The sequence below is a fragment of the Balaenoptera physalus genome (assembly GCF_965194825.1).
Source record: "Balaenoptera physalus genome assembly, chromosome: 9".
Classification (NCBI taxonomy): domain Eukaryota; kingdom Metazoa; phylum Chordata; class Mammalia; order Artiodactyla; family Balaenopteridae; genus Balaenoptera; species Balaenoptera physalus.
In genome coordinates this window covers 46433986-46453492 of record NC_138888.1, presented here as the reverse complement: position 1 = coordinate 46453492, position 19507 = coordinate 46433986, and the positions used below count along the sequence as shown (strand labels likewise).

General features: G+C 40.3%; 1 protein-coding gene across 3 annotated transcripts in view; it reads right to left on the bottom strand.

The window, feature by feature from the left end:
* Window positions 1–19507, bottom strand: part of HS3ST5 (heparan sulfate-glucosamine 3-sulfotransferase 5) — a 277255-nt gene that overhangs the window by 6805 nt on the left and 250943 nt on the right. The window lies entirely within an intron of this gene.

Here is a 19507-nt window from a genome sequence, read left to right as displayed (position 1 = left end):
TCAAAAGCTATGTCTTTACTTACTGAGGTTATCAGTGGTACCTATCAGGATCTCAAATGTCTGGGGACAGTGGCGCTCAGTAACCTGATGTTTCCCTTCGTCTCCTCTGCCCAGGCCTGGATTGGACTGACTGATTCTGAAAGCATGCTCAGACTAGATGCCCTGCTATGCGACCCCCTCCTGGCTCTCAATGAATTTAAACAGGGTTGGTGTTATGGGCCTCACTCTAACATCAAGACAGAAGCTTACCCGGAAGCTTTGTACTCTTATACCTGAAATAAGGCCAGCTGAGGAGTGTAAGGCTTTACTAGTGCTGTTATTAAATTTTGGGAAAAAATGCAAGCTTCCGATTCAGTCTCTCTTATTAAATATAAATCCAATCCCCCTTTCAAGATAAGATCGTTTGCTTCACATTAAAAGTCAAAATGGTAACCCCAGAAGAGGGACAACAGCAATGGGTCGTGGGTAGAGATTGTTTTGATGCAATAGTCTCTCCCTATTTGCTGAGTGAAGATTTTCTCTGTACAAAAAAGGATTATACTAGGATTGATGGGTTGGTTCATTCATTCATCAGGAAACACTGAGCACTGATAGCATTTCCAGCTATTCTACGAGGTTTATGGGGGATCTCAAAAAAGATCCTTAAAGAGTTTTAGCCCTTGGAAAACTGATGATGTGATTAGGGAATCATGAAACAATCAGAGAACACCACCTCATTCATGACAATGTATGAATAAATTTTGGGAAAAGAAAATGAAGGAGATGGTCAGGTATGTGGGCTCGATGGGAATGCTGTTTGGTGGCATGTAGTATATGATTTGGTGAGGAGGCTGTAGGAGGTCATCCCAAAAGGGAGAGAGAAGAGCAGCATTCACCCAACACACAGCCCACAAATATTTATGGAACATGACTTAGGTTTTAGATTCTGTACTGGGTGCCCCAGAGATAGTGGCCAACATGGGAGGCTATAGTCTCATGGAGAAGACAGAAACTAAACCGGTAAATGTAGGATTCACATGCACCTACAAATTGTAATAACAGAGGAAAAGTACAGGATGCAGTCAGAAAGAATACAGGAGGAAGCTACTTCCGTCCTTCCTGAAGAAGTGACATTTGGGCTTATGCCTGGAGCACAAGGACCAAGGAGGGCTGGAGGAGGGCAAGGGAGGTTTCAGCCAGACTAACCAGTGTGCGCAAAAGTACTGCGCAGGGAAAAAGCTTGGCTAGTTTGAGAAGCGAAGGAAGGTTGGTGTGGTTGGACACAGGGATTTAGGGGAGAAGAGAAAGGGCTAAGAGCAAAAGCAAAGAAGAGTCCCTTTGTAGGGACTGGGTGAGGCTGGGGTTCTAGCTTAGCACGGCCTGCCTTGTGTGTAGATAAAATGGGGAAGAAAAGGGGGAGAGAAAAGGAGGTTTGTTGAGACCGACTGTGTGACAAGGACATTATCCAGGTGGTATTTCAGGAAATTGTCAGAAAAATCCTACTAGGCAGATACAGTTATTTCCGTTTCATAAACAGGTAAAGTGAAGCTCAGACAATTTTCTCTAACTTGCCTGTGATCACACAACTTGCAGGTAATGTGGAGGCAAAGGCAGTAACTTATGTAGCATGACTCAGGGCTTCACTGAAAGAATCAGTCTTCTCCTATCTCTGGGTCGATGTCTGAAGTCCTCAGAGCCACCTACCTTCAGCACAGGGCTCTGATCCCTGTTGAAATGCAAATACTGCAGCAAGATGTGGAACAGGGTGGCAGAAAGAAACCTGTGTTCAAGTCCCCTATTGAAATTCTCCCCTTAGTGATCTTGCAGTGGCTGTTTAGATTCTCTGAACCATTTGTCCTTCTCTATAAAATGGGGACAATCTCTAACTTTCCCACTCCATAGGGCTATAACGAGAATGAAGTAAGGGTTCTACAAGTGACATCACTACACAAAGGCTTATTAATATGCCAGGCTAACATAAGGGATTATGTGTCATTATATCTTAGTGTAAATGAATTTAATGTGTGCTCACAAACAGTATGAGAGAGTAAAAGCTAGGACGTGGTTGAAGAGGGCCAGCTACAAATGGGAGAGATGGGAAAAGCAAAGGTAAAAATGTGCTTGCCCGTGGCCTCAGTGAGGGTCACTGGCCTCATACAGAGGAGCAACTTGGAGGGAGGCTGGGGGTCACCTGGCCTCCTCTGCTACCTAAATGTAGCACCCACGCTCCCCATTCAAAACTATACTGCATGATGCTTAGTCTGCTTTCACCAGCTCCCTGATCCACCTGTCTGTTGCAGCTACAGCTCAGCCATTCTTCAAGGTCTGGGCCATGTCCCAGGCCCTCTAGGAAGGGCTCTCCAGCTGATGCCCTAGTCCATGGTCCACCCCCTCCTCTCCTGAATTCTTGTTCTTGTAGTTAGAACCACAGTTAGGAGTCCAGTGTTCAGAAGTGTTGCGTTAGCGTTAGCTGCTGCCTTCTGCGTGTTCCATCACACCTCCTAGCAATGGGCTAAGCCCGCTGACTGACTGAGAAATCCGAGAAAACTAACTGAAAGGCAGTCCGCCTGGAATCTGTCTGCTTTGCGACACAGGCTGGTGGTTCCCCACGTTGAACTTGCAGAGTCTTTAGAAAACACACACCTGCCCCCCCCACCCCCTACTCAGAGATTCCAACTCAACAGGTCTGTATTAATCTTATGTCTGTATTTTTACAGTGGAGGGAATGACACACAAAACTCCAAATCGTTTTCTATTATCTTTTTTCTCTTTGGTCACCACGGTCAGTAAACTCTCCTTAATTTCGTCTCTCCTTGTCCTGTCCAGGCACTTAGTGCCTCCCTTGTTTCTTAACATTTGGGTGTGTCTCTGTGTTCATTTCCTATGGTCCAGACAGTCTGATTAACCTTCCTAACACAACTTATTTTGTCCCTCATCTGTTTTCAGTTGTTCAGTAGATCAAGTCCAATCTCTTCCCCTTGCCAGCCCAGGCCCTTCCTTCTGAGGTCCCAGCATGGGCAGTTGGCTTCCTCCCTCTTATTACTCACCAACACCAGCCCCATGCCTGTCAGGTCGGCCTCTCCATGGCTCCCCATACCCCTGCGCTCTCATCTCTATGCTCTTGCCAGTTTCCTCACTGGCCTGGAATGTCTTTCCTATGTCTCCTCCTTTAATACTCCCAGATTCCACTGATATCTTCCTGGGGAGGGTGGTCCTGGTGGAGGTGGAATCTGGGGGGAAAAAAATCCCAACACTCTTCCCATTGGTAGGTAGTAATGGGTCAGGTCCCTTGTGTAGACAATTATGGGACCAAAGGGTCAGAGCTGGGTTTAGGGATAAAACTTGGGAGACATTTACCTGCATGGGGTGAGTGAAGCTATGAAGGCATCTCAAGCTGAACTCTGCTTGAGTGAGCAGGCAGGAAAGAGACGAAAAAAGCAACTAAGGATGTGAAGGCTGCTGGGGAAGTAGCCCAAGATTTAGGAGAATATCATGGCAAAGTTCTCCAGTTCTCTATCGCAACACACATATCATCTGGTAAACATTAGATTATTAAACCTGACTGAATATGGGGTCATTACTTCTTCTACTGCCACTGAATGTCGCTCAGTCTCAAAGACTCCAATGGTCCACCCACAGACTCTTCCTTTGCGATGAGACCCATTATCACCGTGAAGGTTTTCCTCTGTGGGATAAGTTGCTGCTGCCGGCCCAGCTTCTTTATGTCTGAGATAACTTAAATACACCCACTGGGGTTTTCTCTCTTTGGGAGTCCTGATTTCTCCAGCCTTTTGTTTGCAGGGCTGGCCTAGTTCTTTACACTGCCTCGTCCACTTATGGAAGGTCCATTATGCCCTCCAAAGCATCTTTATGCCCACTGTGACACTGAGGAAAACTAAGATTTTTATATTTATTTGAGACCTCAACTAATATGAACAAGTTGTACAGGGTGAAGTACAAAGACCATTGGATTGGGAGTCAAAGCCCTTGAGTCACATTTTTGTTTAGTTTTGTAACTGAAAGTTTCTGAGTTTTGGTATCCTCACCTGTAAAATGAAGATAATAATGTCTGTCTCACAGGGGTGTTAATGACAGGAGCCTTAAGTAAGATACCGTGGGATAGAACTTGACATTTGGGCACTTCACAAAAATGAAGCAGAATTAGTATCTTCGGGAGGGTAATACTTTAAGAAGAAAAGAATAAGATAAATGCAGTTCTCATTAATAGTACAACTGGATTGCAAAACACTAAGTACACTTTTATATAAATAACTTTCAATGGAAATTCCTGTTAAACATTAAAATGCTAACACACACTGTAATTGCTGTTCAAAGCAAGATGGCACAATTACAAACAAACAAAAAGTTAACACTTACGTCGAAATCTCTTGGAATTTTTGAGAAGTGAGGGGGGCCAAGGTTGCAGTTTCTAATGAGGCTCTCTAGGACACAGGAAGTGAAATCTCATTCTGCTTTGTAATCACTCAGATCATGTGCTAAGAGATAGTATTAGAGCAGCCGCAGAATAAACCTTGCTCAAGGAAAACCAAAGGTGGACTTCCCTGGTGGCACAGTGGTTAAGAATCCGCCTGCCAATGCAGGGGACACAGGTTCGAGCCCTGGTCCAGGAAGATCCTTCATGCCGCGGAGCAACTGAGCCCACGTGTCACAGCTACTGAGCCCACGTGCCACAACTAGTGAAGCCCGTGCGCCAAGAGCCTGTGCTCTGCAACAAGAGAAGCCACTGCAATGAGAAGCCCGCGCACCACAACGAAGAGTAGCCCCCTCTTGCCACAACTAGAGAAAGCCCGCGTGCAGCAACGAAGACCCAATGCAGCCAAAAATAAATAAATTTATTTAAAAAAAAGGAAAACCAAACATACTTGGCAAATTTAACATTCAAGATGCCTCTTTGGTTTTCTATGACATAACGAAGTGCTCAAGCACCTGCCACAATGGAGTCTTAAAAGCTGGGAGTTGCAGGTCTTGGTCTAGGAGTACAAGTCACAGAGAAGCCATACCATCTAACCCTTACAGACAATGCTATTAAATTGGGGAGAAGGTTAACTGCTTCTCCAACCCCAAGGTCCCTTCCCTTTAGCTATGCCAGCTTTAATGGATAGTTTAATAATCTTTCATCAGAGCAGTCATACTGGTAATAGGCAATTTATGTAAAATTAAAGGTTTAAAAAATTTATTATTTCTTTTTTTTAAAATTATTTCTTTTTATTAAAAAAAAGTTAAAGACCTACAGTGACATTTAAGCCCTCCTTTATCTCCAGTTTTTAATCTCCCAGTCTCTTTCATTTTGCGTGCCAAGAACAGCACAATTATAGTCTCTCCAGACTATGAAAGCTTTAATAGACACGGCATCTTAGCCGAACAAAGCCGAGTATCTAAATAACAGAGTATGTGGCCAGAAACGACAAATTGTAGAGACATCTGGCTGTTTCTCCAAAGCAGCACTAAGCAAAGAAAGAAATGATTCCCAAGCTGACACAAAGAAATAAGGGAATTCAAAAATAATAATAATAAAGATATGTTCAAGTGCTCTTCAAAGGCTTGTAGACACGGTTGCTGCAAGCCCCTGGTACCAGTAAAAACGATAAGAGAAACAACATCAGCAAAGTTCATTAAAAACAACTGAACTTATATAGCAGAATTATTCCAAGGAAATCACAACAGTCTATTGAGTATTAGCTCATTTATCCTGGGCAACAGCCTTATGGGGTGGACAGGAATCACATTTACTGAGCCCCAGTCTCTCTGTTACTTTCTTTCACATTTATTATCTCACATAATACAACAGACCTGTGAGGTATTATCTGTTTTATTTTTTTTTCTGATGGAAACTGAAGAGCAGAGAGATGAACAGATTATTTACCCAAGGGCATGTGGCTGGTAAATGCAGGAGGATTTAAATTCAGAATTATCTGACCCCAAAGAGCATGGCCCCTTGATTGCAATGTCACTCCCTGAGCTTTGGATGCTCACCTGAGAGGTGCTTTTTTTTTTTTTTCTTTTTGATTAAATTTTTCTTTCAGTTTTATTGAGATGTAATTGACATAGAGCACGGTATAAGTTTAAGGTGTACAGCATAATGATTTCACTTACATACATCATGAAATGATTATCACAGCGAGTTTAGCGGACATCCATCATCTCACACAGATACAAAGAAAAAGAAATCTTTTTCCTTGTTATGAGAACTCTTAACAACTTTTATATATAATATAGAACAGTATTAATGATATTTATCATGTTGTACATTACACCCCTAGTACTTATTTATAACTAGAAGTTTGTACCTTTTGACTACCTTCATACAATTCCCACCCACTACACCCAACCCCTGCTTCTGGTAACCATAATCTGATCTCTTTTTCTATGAGTTTGTGTATTTGTTTTTTGAAGTACAATTGGCCTACAACACTATGTCGTTCCTAATGCATAACATAGTGATTTGATATTTCCATACATTTAGAAATGATCACCACTGGGAGACCGTTAATAAATACTTGTTTATTGACTGATGCGAGCAGACAGAACCACTTCAACTCTCCTCAAATTTCCTTCCATTGAACCTTGAAGTAGAAGATGAGGAGGTGAAAAGAAAGAGTAAAAGAGGGAAACATTTCTATGGAGGGGTAAATAAAAAGGGCTATTTGGGTGGTTTGAACCTAATAAAAGGAAGGGAAAATATTAATAAGTAATGATAATAATGATAATGAAAATAATAATGAAAGGTAATGTCTTTATAGTTTGTAATGTATTTTTCATATTCACTATACTGTTTATGATTAAAACCAACCAGAATCATGGGAACCCCACTTGTTTTCCCCGTAATTCAAGAACTGACTCTCCTTTTGAAATATTTTTTGGTAGAGGATCAAAATAACATTGATTTTGACTGCCACTTGATTCAGATTCTTATGTCCTGATCTCTGTAAGATCTTGGTTAAATCTGTTTATTGCTTTTTCATTATCACCCCGTCTCATCTTACCTCCCCCCAGCTCTTCTCCTCAGTATCTCAGTGAATGGCTTCCCATCTGTTGACCGGGTTGCCCAACCCAGAAACCTTGGAATCCAATCATCCTTGGCTCCGCCCCGCCAGTAAAATTCTCTCTCCAAAGTACTATTAGACTCTACCTAGTTCTCTGCACTGTCATTTGTGACTGCCTTGGTTCAGGCCACACTCTCTTTCCCTCAGATTTTATGGGCTCCTAACTGGCCTCCCCACTGTTAGTTTTGTTTTTGCCACAGTTTATTCTCCACACTGATGACAGAGTGGTCTTTCCAAACAGAAATTTGATCCTGTTGCCTTCAGGCTTAATACTCTTTAATGGGACCCTATTATCCACACGGTTTTAAAAGGCCTTTTACTTCTTTCCACCGCAATTCCTCATTACCACCATCCCTCCCCCAGCACATTCATGTACAAACTTCAGTAGACAGAACAACTTGCAGTTCTTTTGAATAGGTCATGGTCAGTTTTGCATCAGGGCCTTTCTATTGAAACATAAAGTTTCCAGAGCCTAAAAACAATAACTCTGTGCCTCATCTATCGGGTCTGGGGCACCAATAGATGGTGTCCCAGTAGGATACTAATAGCCTGCCCCAAAGAACTTCTGTGAGCAGGAAATGAGCATGTAAAGTAATTAGAACACTGTTTGACACATAGTAATACTCAAGAAACATTAGCCACATCTACTAATGCTGACTTCTCTCCAGGCCTTGGATTAATTCCTATCTTTTAGATTTTAGGCTCCTTGGGAAAGTCTTTCTCGACCACATAAGTTTGGCTTACATGTTCCTTCTATGTGCCAGCACAGCATCACTTAATTCTATTGAAATCAAATTGTAATTGCCTGTGTACTGTGTGTCCCTCTAACTAGAATGTAACTTCCATGAGATTATGGACTGCACCGTGCTTGTTATTGTATCACCAGCATTTAGGGTCTCAGATACTCAGTAAATAATTGCTGAATAATTGAATCAGCTAGATGAAATGAACTTTGACTATCCTAATAGCTATGGTATCTGGATACCACATCTCTTTAAGCAGGTAAAAGTACTTTATCTTTGTTTAGTACTTTGCAGGTTTACAGAGTGCCATATGTGTATAATAACCTCATTAATATATAACCTCATTTCCCCACCCTTTTTCTTTTTTAAAGATTTTTTTTTTGACGTAGACCATTTTTTAAAAAGTCTTTATTGAATTTGTTACAATATTGCTTCTGTTTTATGGTTTTTTTTTTTTTTGGCTGGGAGACATGCGGGATCTTAGCTCCCTGAACAGGGATTGTACCCGCACCCCCTGCATTGGAAGGCGAAGTCTCAATCACTGGACCGCCAGGGAAGTCCCTCCCCACCTTTTTATTTTGAAAAATTTGAATGATTACATATCCTTCATCTAGATTACCGATTGTTAAATTTTGACACCTTTGCTTTATCTTTCTCTATATAAACATATATTATTTTTACCAAACCATTTCAGAATAAGTAGCAGATTATCAACATTTCAGCATGTTAGAAGACCCGCACCTGACCCCCACAAAGTCCTGTGATATAAGTGGGGCAGTGGGCATTCTTGAGGCCTAGGAAAGTGAAATGACCTGCTCAAAGCCTCAAACTATTAAACCTGGGGTTGCTAACTGCTGGTTTCAGGCTTTTTATATTGTGCAACTCTGCCTCCCTACTACGTTCATTGAATGGTGAAAATGTTATAGAGTTTATTGGTAGAAATAGATATATCACTCATCTTCTCTTAAACATTCAACCTGTAAATTCTGATGAGTTAGGTATCAAAAAAAAAAAAAAACCTTTGGAAAAGTGGCTAAGGAGAAAATATTCTCAGGAGATTTCTTGTACTGTCTCCTATTTGCTTTTCTGAATTCTTTTCAAGAAAGAAAAATGGGAAAAGCTCTTTCTATGCAACGTGAATAATGGCAGCACCTGATGACGCCCATCCATCGGAGGGCTGGAGCTGGCTCGTACTTTGCAAGCTAGTTCTTAAAGCCATGATTAAGAACTACATTACAGACATTCCCAATTAAAGAAATTAAAAAACAAAGGCAATAAATATTGAAAACTCATTATTTCCTAATTATCATACTATATTTTACTATTATCTATGCTCCTGAAGTTAGGTCTATTGTGTTGTACAGTGGAGATAATATTGTGCCTCTCTTCCTAATTCCACACTTAGTGAATTCATGTGGGTAGTTTAAAATTGGTCACAGAGGGAGGATTTATACAACTGATGTTGACAAACACTACAAAACATCCCCCCTCCCCAAGAGCAGGTTGTGAAGTACTTACCAGCACACTACTAATCATGTCCCATTCATCTTTTCTTTTATGGGTTCATTAATCACATCTTTCCTGAGTGCCCACTGAGTGTGTAGTGTGCTGCCAAGTGCCATCAGGGAAAAGGACAGTGTACCTGTCTGTCACCTCCTCTTCCCTCTTTAGCCTCCTCCTCCATTCTCCTCCCTTTCTAAAGAGACTATATTCATTTCTTTTTTTTTTTTTAATTGGAGTATGATTGCTTTACAATGTTGTGCTAGTTTCTGCTGTGTAATGAAGTGAATCAGCTCTATGTATACACATATCCCCTCCCTCTTGGACCTCCCACCCCCCCTCCCCATCCCACCCATCTAGGTCATCACAGAGCACCAAGCTAAGCTCCTTGTGCTGTACCGCAGGTTCCCACTAGCTGTCTATTTTACACATGGTAGTGTATCTATGTCAAACCTAATCTCCCAATTCATCCCACCCTCCCCTTGCCCCTCTGTGTCCACATGTCCGTTCTCTACATCTATGTCTCTATTCCTGCCCTTCAAATAGGTTCATCTGTACCATTTTTCTAGATTCCACATATATGCATTAATATACGATATTTGTTTTTCTCTTTCTGGCTTACTTCACCCTGTATGACAGACTCTAGGTCCATTCACATCTCTACAAATGACCCAATTTCGTTCCTTTTTATGGCTGAGTAATATTCCATTGTATATATGTACCACATCTTCTTTATCCATTCATCTGTCGATGGACACTTAGGTTGCTTCCATGTCCTGGCTATGGTAAATAGAGCTGCAATGAACACTGGGGTGCATGTGTGAGAAAATATTTGCAAATGAAGCAATGGACAAAGGATTAATCTCCAAAATATACAAACAGCTCATGGAGCTCAATATCAAAAAAACAAACAACCCAATTAAAAAATGGGTGGAAGACCTAAATAGACATTTCTCCAAAGAAGACATACAGGTGGCCAAGAGGCACAGGAAAAGATGCTCAACATCACTAATCATTAGAGAAATGCAAATCAAAACCACAGTGAGGTATCACCTCACACCAGTCAGAATGGCCATCATCAAAAAAATCTACAAACAATATACGCTGAAGAGGGTGTGGAGAAAAGGGAACCTTCTTGCACTGTTGATGGGAATGTAAATTGATACAGCCACTATGGAGAACAGTATGGAGGTTCCTTCAGAAACTAAAAATAGAACTACCATATGACCCAGCAATCCCACTACTGAGAAAACCATAATTCAAAAGAGACTATATTCACTTCTGAGGCCCTTGTAATCCCTTTCTTTCTATTTTCACCTTTCTAGGTCCTTGTCCTCAGCTTTCTGTGCCTGCTTCCAGATTCTCCCTGCATCCCGCCACTATGTTCTTTAAATAACAGAACTTAAAGAGAAAGAATGCAGTGCTGTTATTCTTAGCATTGATAGCAAAAGAAAAGTACAGCTACATGTCTTAGAAAAAATCTTTTGAGTAGTTAATAAATCTGTAAAATAATTTATAATTAGTTTGTATGCAAAATGATTCTAAAAGTCTCCTTCTTGGGCAGGCTAACATTTTCTAAATTGCAGTATTATTAATGTGCTTCAAAGCATTCCTCTTTTTATTACCATAGACACCTCTTTTTTCGGAATCTCAGATCTTCCTTTCAGGGCCAGAAGGGCTCCACCAAATTCTGTTCTCAAGATAACTGCCTATGTTACCATTCATCAGCAAATGTTTACTGAGTGCTGCCATGTTTACTGCAGACGCTGGGAATGATGTGGGCAACAAGGGACACAGATCCTGCCTCATTACTCTCTTCGTCTTCCAGCATTCAAGGTCAACTCTTGTTACAAGTGTAAGGAAACTGCATCTTCCCTTAAACACAGAGCCCAGATCCTCTTAGACTGGCAGAGAAGGAAGACTCCTCACAAGGGCGGGGTCTGCTGGACCTCAGAGTCTCACCTCCTGGCCCTAAGATCCACTTCCCCTGTGGCGGGTCCTTGCCTCCTACCCAAGTATCCACAGTCAGACCACTCTCCAAAAGGCACTAGTCTTCCTTTAAAAGACTCCTCTCTTCAAAACCCCCTGCAAGTGAAGACTTTGTTGGGGATGTTTAGACCAGAATTTGCCAAGGGAACAACTTGCTGCCTGACAGGGCTAGCTGTTGGCCACGTGACCTGTGTATTTGCATGGGGCTCTGTGTTCAGAAGGGCCGAATGCTTGGTTTAAGGCTCTGCTGTCACTGCCTTGAAATTCTTAATAATTTCTGAACAAGGAGCCCATTTTCATTTTGTAGTGGGTCCCACAAATTATGTGTACAGTCCTGCTGCCAGGCCCTCCAGCCTTCAGAGAATGGATTACTTGTGTATAGGCTGCGGGCCTTCACAGTGGTGCCTCCTTTTTCCAGACGCTTGGCTTTAAGAGAGGTGCTGTCCTAACCCCATCAGGTAGGAACACAGTCCTGCATAGCTTCTTACAGCACTGGGATTCCACTCCCCTTCATTTCTCCAAGTTCTGTGGTCTTCCCTGAGGCCCATCTCTTCCTTGGGTACCCAACCCTGGGAATGGTGTCTGCTTTCAGAAGCATGGTAGCTATCCACAAAGCCTTGCAGTCTTAAGTACAATATCCCTACAAGAGCATGGGCCACGCAAGGATAACGTGGTCACACACACACACACACACACACACACACACACACACACACTCTCTCTCTCTCCAGCAGAGGGGATCCCCTACCATAGATCTGTGGGGGGAAATCCTCTGAGGTGAAGAGGGCAGTATCAGCATCCCTATCATGCAAATAAGAAAACACATGGGCTTCCCTGGTGGCGCAGTGGTTGAGAATCTGCCTGCCAATGCAGGGGACACGGGTTCGAGCCCTGGTCTGGGAAGATCCCACATGCCGCGGAGCAACTAGGCCCGTGAGCCACAACTACTGAGCCTGCACGTCTGGAGCCTGTGCTCCGCAACAAGAGAGGCCGCAGCAGTGAGAGGCCCGCGCACCGCGATGAAGAGTGGCCCCCGCTTGCCGCAACTAGAGAAAGCCCGCGCACAGAAACGAAGACCCAACACAGCCAAAAATAAATTAAATAAATTAATTAATTAAAAAAAAAGAGTATGCCTTTAAAAAAAAAAAAAGAAAACGCAGAGACCCAAGGACTGCAGAATCTGCTCCTATTATATGGCAGAAAACTGTCTCCCACCTCTCTGCTCCCGTTAAAGTAAAACAAAACAGGAAGCTCAAACTATGTTACTCCCCTGCTCCGTGACTTTGGGTAAATCATTTACCCTCCCTGGTCTTCTGATTTTTCCTCCCAAGAAACAAAGGGTTTGGAAGGGATGAGTTTAACAATCCCTTCTGGGTCTAAACTTCTCTTACACTAAGGAATTCCATCAGATTAGCACTAAATGAGTGTTCTTATAAGGAGAGATTAATGTGTAAGGAAGTAGAGACAATTGCAGTGGGGGGGAAATTAGTGCCTGAGGTGAATCTCAATTGTTAAGAGCTTATTAGCCCCCAGGTGTAAATAGTCTTGAACTCTTTCAAGATGGCTGCCTCACATTCCACTGCCTATCACTGTGAAAAGCAATTCTCTCGTTCAAAGACATGAAATTTCTTTGAAAAGACACCGACACTTAAGAAAGAGTCTACTGATGAGCTTTCAATCTGCCCGGCCTTCAGGGAGCCCACAGGAATCGCGTTCTGAAAAAATTAACCAAAGGCAGCTGAGGAAAAGTGTCACAAAGAATTCTCTTTTCTTCTTATGATCACATAAGAGAGCTGTAAGGAGAAAGAAACAAATGAAGAGGGGTACAAGAACAAGGGCATGGGAAGTGGTGTTCTGCATGTGTCAGGTCGAATGTGAAGAGACGGGTGTAGATTAAGAGGAAAATGGACACCACTTGTTAGCAGATTAAGCAGAAAATGTATCCGTCAGGATGCTCATAATTGCTCCATCAAATGGCTAAGGAAGCTATTTAGTTCTTTGTTTCTTCAGTTAACCATGAAGGGTCAATGTTAGAAATGAAAAGAAAAAAGTTGGTAAATTATATAGAACTGTGGAGTTTATTACGGCTCCGGGCTGAGGGCTTATCCTCCTGGGAGTTACTGCAGGAGCAGCTTTGAGCAAATTCCAAATTTTCAAATGGGTTCTCCATTTCTTTCCTCCATTCAGCTTCTGATATTGTGCATACATAATTTATCACAGCTACCATTATTGTGTTAGCTTGAGTAGTCCTCTGGCTCTCTGCAGGAGGATACTCATTTTGCATTTGTAATTACTAAACTTAAAAGGAACCAGTTAATTCTGTTTCTGTTTCAGGGTCTCATTTACTAGAATGATGTCTTAAGGAAAGAGATGGGAACTGAATTTTATTTTGGCATGAAATCCCAATTAGTCTTCATCTCAGTATCTCATTGGTATATGTAACTAATGTTTGTAGAAGAAGGGTATGTTTTTTCCCTCCTGAAGTTTCTTTTCACTTCATTAAATAGTTACTGGAGTTTAGTAAATTTGTCCTGCTGATAAGTTCAGAAGCAGAATCTCTCCTTCTCTAATCTTGTGTTTACATAGAACAGTGTGAGTTGGAGAGATGACAATTATACAGGTAATTAAGTTAAGATACGTGGTCCAAACAGATCATGCCAGTAATGTAGGCTCATGCAGTTAAAGAGCTCAAGTTAACTGGATAAGCTCTTCCCTCTGCCTTGTATAGCTGGTAAATTTTATAGTAATATCAGTTCAGCTTGTCATACTCAGTAATAGTTGAGTATATTTATTTTAAAATCAAGTATAGTATTAACTACCAGATAGGAAGTCAACTTTTAAATCTAATTTCCTGTCTCACAAATTTTGTTTTTGTTTTTGGTGAGGATCAAAGAAATGATGTATATAAAAAAATACCTTAATGCCACAAATAGATTAAAAGTATGGTGGTACTTTTATCATTAACTTTTATTTCATTGTAGTTTTCATTATCCTCTGTCTGCAGCGACTTTTTCCTCCCCTTTAACCTCTATAACACTAAGCTATATATTTCTTTTATAATCTGAAGATGATGCTGATTTTAACATTAAAGTGAAGAATTAAACCATTAGCAGACTGATTGCACAGAAATGTGAATGCACCATGTTCAAATCTCAAAGTTGGACTCAGAAAATTCAACACATTTAACATAAAATTTAAGTGAATTTGTATCAGAACAACCTAAAAACTTTAGAGAAAGATTTCCTATTATCTACTTAATCATCATAAAAACACAGTTTTCATAAAGCTACTATCTATTTGTGTAGCACTTTGCAGTTTTTAAAGCTCTAGTTTAAACATTGTTTTATTGGAGTTTAACAGCAAAGATATGAGAGACAATAACTATTTTATTCTCTATTCTCTAAATGAGGAAGCCAATGCCTGGTCCAGGTACAGTCCTAGGTCCACTTAGCTAATGACTGGCAGAGTTCAAAATAGAATCTAGCTGTATTGACCGTCAGTATTTGTGGGAAAATTCATCCTCTTTCTATGAAGATTTGGCATTAATTTTAGTACCAGGACTAGATACTCATTCATCAGTGCAAATCTAATCCTTGGGTGCTATACGTTTTGAAAGAGTGCTAAAGTGATTTTTGTCAAAGTATAGCGCTTGGAAGAAAAGAAAGCGGTATAAAGTAATTAACAAGTGTTAATATCCTTTCTGTCTCTCTCTGGTTGGATCATCAGTTCTTCCCAGAAAAATATCCTGATAGGATGAGGATGACAATACTTTCATCAAGGGTAGAAAAAGAGGACATAAACCAGTTAGTTAAATAATTCCTGAGAATAACAATCATTATGCCAATTACAAATTTAACACATTAACTCCAATCACTTTCTCCCAGCTACTATGTACATTTCGGGTCAGGATATTCATTCTAGTGTGATTCTGCAACACCTCCTAGGTTAGGCATTATTTTTGTTATTACTGTTTTACAAAACATTGCTTATTTAGATTTATCTGCATTTACCAATATCATCCAAAATTCCATTATCTGAGGCTGTTGAGGTTTTTTGTTTTACTCATAGTGTCTTATTTCCTTGTTTGTTCCGTGATTCTTCATTCTGGGTTGTTCATTTTCTAAGGAACTTTATTTAACCCAGGAAGCCTGTTTTTTTTGTTTTTTTAAAAATAAAATCAGTTTAATAAGTCAATTAAAAATATATGCAGTACACGTGCAACTGTCAGACACCTAAGTTTGCTTTCAAGTTTTCTCCATTATTAGGAATAATGCAATACATATTCTTGTATGTCTTCTACTACAAACAGCCACTATCTGATTCAAACGCAAACTGAGTATTAAGATGATCATGTTGTAAAAAACATGACTTTTTTTTTTATTGGAGTAGAGTTGATTTACAATGTTGTGTTAGTTTCTGCTGTACAGCAAAGTGAACCAGCTATACGTGAACATACATCCACTCTTTTTTAGATTTCCTTCCCATTTAGCAGGAAGCCTGGGTTTAAGTTGGGTCTTTCAAAGGAGTTACAGATTTGTTTCTGCCAGTTGCCTGAGGGCATGATCCTCTGGGATAATGCTTGAGGTTTTTTGGACCACATCTGTAGCATGAATTAGAACGCCAAACTCAAGGGAGGACCAATTTGTGATTACGAATCCTCAGGGAATTTTGTCTTCTCACTCTGTGCCAAAATTGATTTCCTTGTGGAATATTAGGGTTTATTTCTAATTCATTCTTACAATAACAGTATAGTCTTCTAGAATACTATTTTTATGAGTGTCTCTTATTAGATTCCTTGCACTGACCAGTTCCCCTGCTTTTTCTCAAAGCTAAGCCCACATAACCATCAACGTGCAAGCTAAAGGATTCTAGGGTTTGGTAGAAATTCTCGGAGTAATATTCTCTTGGGAACTTACTGACTAATCATTCCTCATTTTATTTCATTTTTGGGCTCCATTGATTCCCTCCTTTCAAGTAGCCTCATAGATATAGTTATATACTTATAGAGATGGACATATAGTTTAGTTACTTCACCATACATTTTAGTCATTTCAATAGTGAGTGCGATACAGGGTACTTATTTGACCACACTGCCAGAAATGAAAGTCTCTTTTATTTTATTCCTTTCCCCTGAGACTCATATAAATTTCTTGCCCATCTGTTTAATCAGTCACTCAGCAAGGACGAAATTTGTCCTTTTATAGACAAAGAAATTTTGTGTCTTTGTTTCATCTTGTAAAGGGGCTTATTTCAATTTACAAGGAAAAAATGAAATGGTTCCATTTGAAATGTATTCTGATATGATATAGTAAGGGCACAGTAGGTGGGGAAGAATTCTTCATTTCCTCCATGACCTTTGCCCCTGGTGTTCCTCCTGTGATTATGTTATCTTATAGAGCAAAATGATTTTGCAGATTGTAATTAAGGTTGCTAAACAGTTGACCTAAAAATAAGGAGATCACCCAGGCGGGCCTAATCTGATCAGAGGAGCTCTTTAAAAGCAGGGAGTTTTCTCCAGCTGGTAGCAAAAGGGATGGTTAGAGAGATTCTAAGCAAGAGAAGGATTTGATGTGCTGTTGAGAGCTTAAGGTACAAGGACTTGGAGAGCAACTTCTGGGAAGTGAGAGCAACCTCGGGCCAGCAACCAGAAAGAACACAGGGACCTCATTCCTACAACCACAAGGAACTAGATTCTGTCAACCACGAATGAACTTGGAAGTAGATCCTTCCCCAGACTCTCTAGATAAGAGCCCAGTCAAACTGATGGCTTGATTTCAGCCTTGTGAGATTCTCCGGAGAGAATCCTGTTGAGCCCACCTGGACTTCTGACCTACAGAACTGTGAGTTAATAAATCGGTATTAAGTTGCAATGCTGGCAAGTCATTTGTTATGCAGCATTAGAAAACCAATACAGACATATTTCCCCATCATCTGTAGCTTAAAGAAAACAAAAAAGCAGTAGTGATTTCTTTCTTCTCTTAGAATACTGAGTACCAAACAGGGAAGGCTTGCCTTCAAGAGATACATTGTACCCCTGGCAATGCCAGCTCTATGCTCAAACTCTGAACAGAGAGGATGATGCAATTGAGTTTGCTATTGGCAAGAAAAGGTCAATTTAGTGAAATGTCAGATACTTTTCAGTGAAAAGGCAGATCATTATATCCGACACTAAGTCAGTACTCCGAGTTATAATGTACAAACTGTCTTCATATTACTCTCTCGGAAGCTGACCCCTCTGCATCTTTTTCTCAAGCTAAAGCCATGTTCCCCAACGCCCACCTCTGGAAGTGAGCTTCTTTCCCTGATGACGCTCCAGGCCTTTGCAGCAAAGTGGAACACTGTTCATTTAACTAGCTGTTGACATTCCCTCACCCCGATTTCTCCTTAATCACCTTTCCAGCTTCCTTTCATATGATATGTCCATACAGACCCTAAATTTGGCAAATATTTAGTTTCCAAAACATGCCAGATACTTTGCTAATTTCCTTCATGCCTTTCCTTCTACTCATGATGTCCTTTCTTTATGTCCACTTGTAGAAATTGTCCTTATTCTTAAATATTCAGCTCTGAGCTCACTTCCCCCAAGAACCTTTTCTAGATTCTTCCAGGCAGAACTGTATATTCCCGCTTCTGTGTTTCCAAAGTGTTCAAAATCAGGTTTTGCTCTCTGTTGTGTAAATGCCTGCTTTGCCCATGATGTTGTTAAGTTACATTAAGAACAAATGTTCATATATATACATTTATAAACATTTATATACATATACATACATATATATATTTATAAACTCCCCAAAGCCTGGCACAGCTCATTAGTAGATGTTTGTGGAACTGAGGTTCCAATCTAGTGAGATAAGCAAGATAATCAGGTGATGCAACAAATTTTTCTCCTTTTCCTTTAACTATGTGAATTGGCATACTGCTCATTACTTTCTCCTTCAATTGGATTGTGCAGACTTGGCATTTCTCCCAAACTTCTATAATACATGAGTCCACCACCACAATCCATCTTCAATTATTTCAAAGCCAGGTTATTTCCACAACATCATCTCCCTGTCTTGTGTCCATAATATCCTCCCTGTGACCATAATATCCTCACAATCTGATACATGTCTACATACTAAAACATCATTCAGCTGTCTAAAAATTGTTTTTACTGAACCACTCTCTACCTCAAAACCCAGCAATGTCTGTCCATAGCCTAGAGTTGCTTTGTCTAATACTGTAGTCACTGGTCACTAGCCATTAGCACATTGCTGCAAGTGTTAAATACCCACAGATTTGAAAGACATAGTATGAAAAAAAGAATGTAAAATATTTCATTAAAATGTTTTGTATTGATTATATTGACTATATGTTGAAATGAAATGATACATTGCCCACACTGGGTAAAAGAAAATATATCACTAAAATTAATTCACTTGTTTCTTTTTACCTTTTTAAATGAGGCCACTTAAGTCTTAAAATTATGTATATGGCTTGCATTATATGCTATAGACAGTGCTAGCCAAAGGCATAAAGTCCCAGCACCTGCATTTGGCATCGTGATTCACACTTGACCTCAGTCTCCTTTAACAGCCTCATCTTTCATGTCTCACACATGAAATGTCCATATGGTCAGTACTTTTTCAGATATCCTGTTCTTAGTCTTTTCCTCTGCCCAAACGATTTCTTGTATGACCTCTTCTTCCACTTTGCTTCAAAATCCTATCCCTTCTTCCAGGCTCATTTTAGCACCACTGCCTACAAGAAATCTTTTCTGATCCGATCAAGTGAAAGGATTTTTTTTTTTTTCTAAAGAAAGGATTCTGACATGTAATTATTTGTGAATATCTTTTGTCTCTTCTATTACAAAGTACTTAGAGGATAAGGACTGTTTAATATATCTGCACATGCCACCACAAATAGCGAAGTGACTCCCCTCAAAGACTCTCAAGGTGTGATGCATAAATGAATGGAGGAATGCTATTTAGGAAATAAGTTATATATGTGCATATGTGTATACATTATAGACATTGTAATGTCTCTATATACATATTCATAAATATTATTTTGTAACTTAGTGAATAGGAAAGATCAGCATGAAGACTCCCTGAGTCTTTGGAGGAGAATATAGGATGAAAATCTGCAGAGAGGAAAAAAAAGACATTAGAACTGAAAGGGACTGGAGAGACCCTCATGCCCGTTTCCCCCTTCTTACAGATGCAGGAGTTCTAGATGGAGAATTTGAGTGAT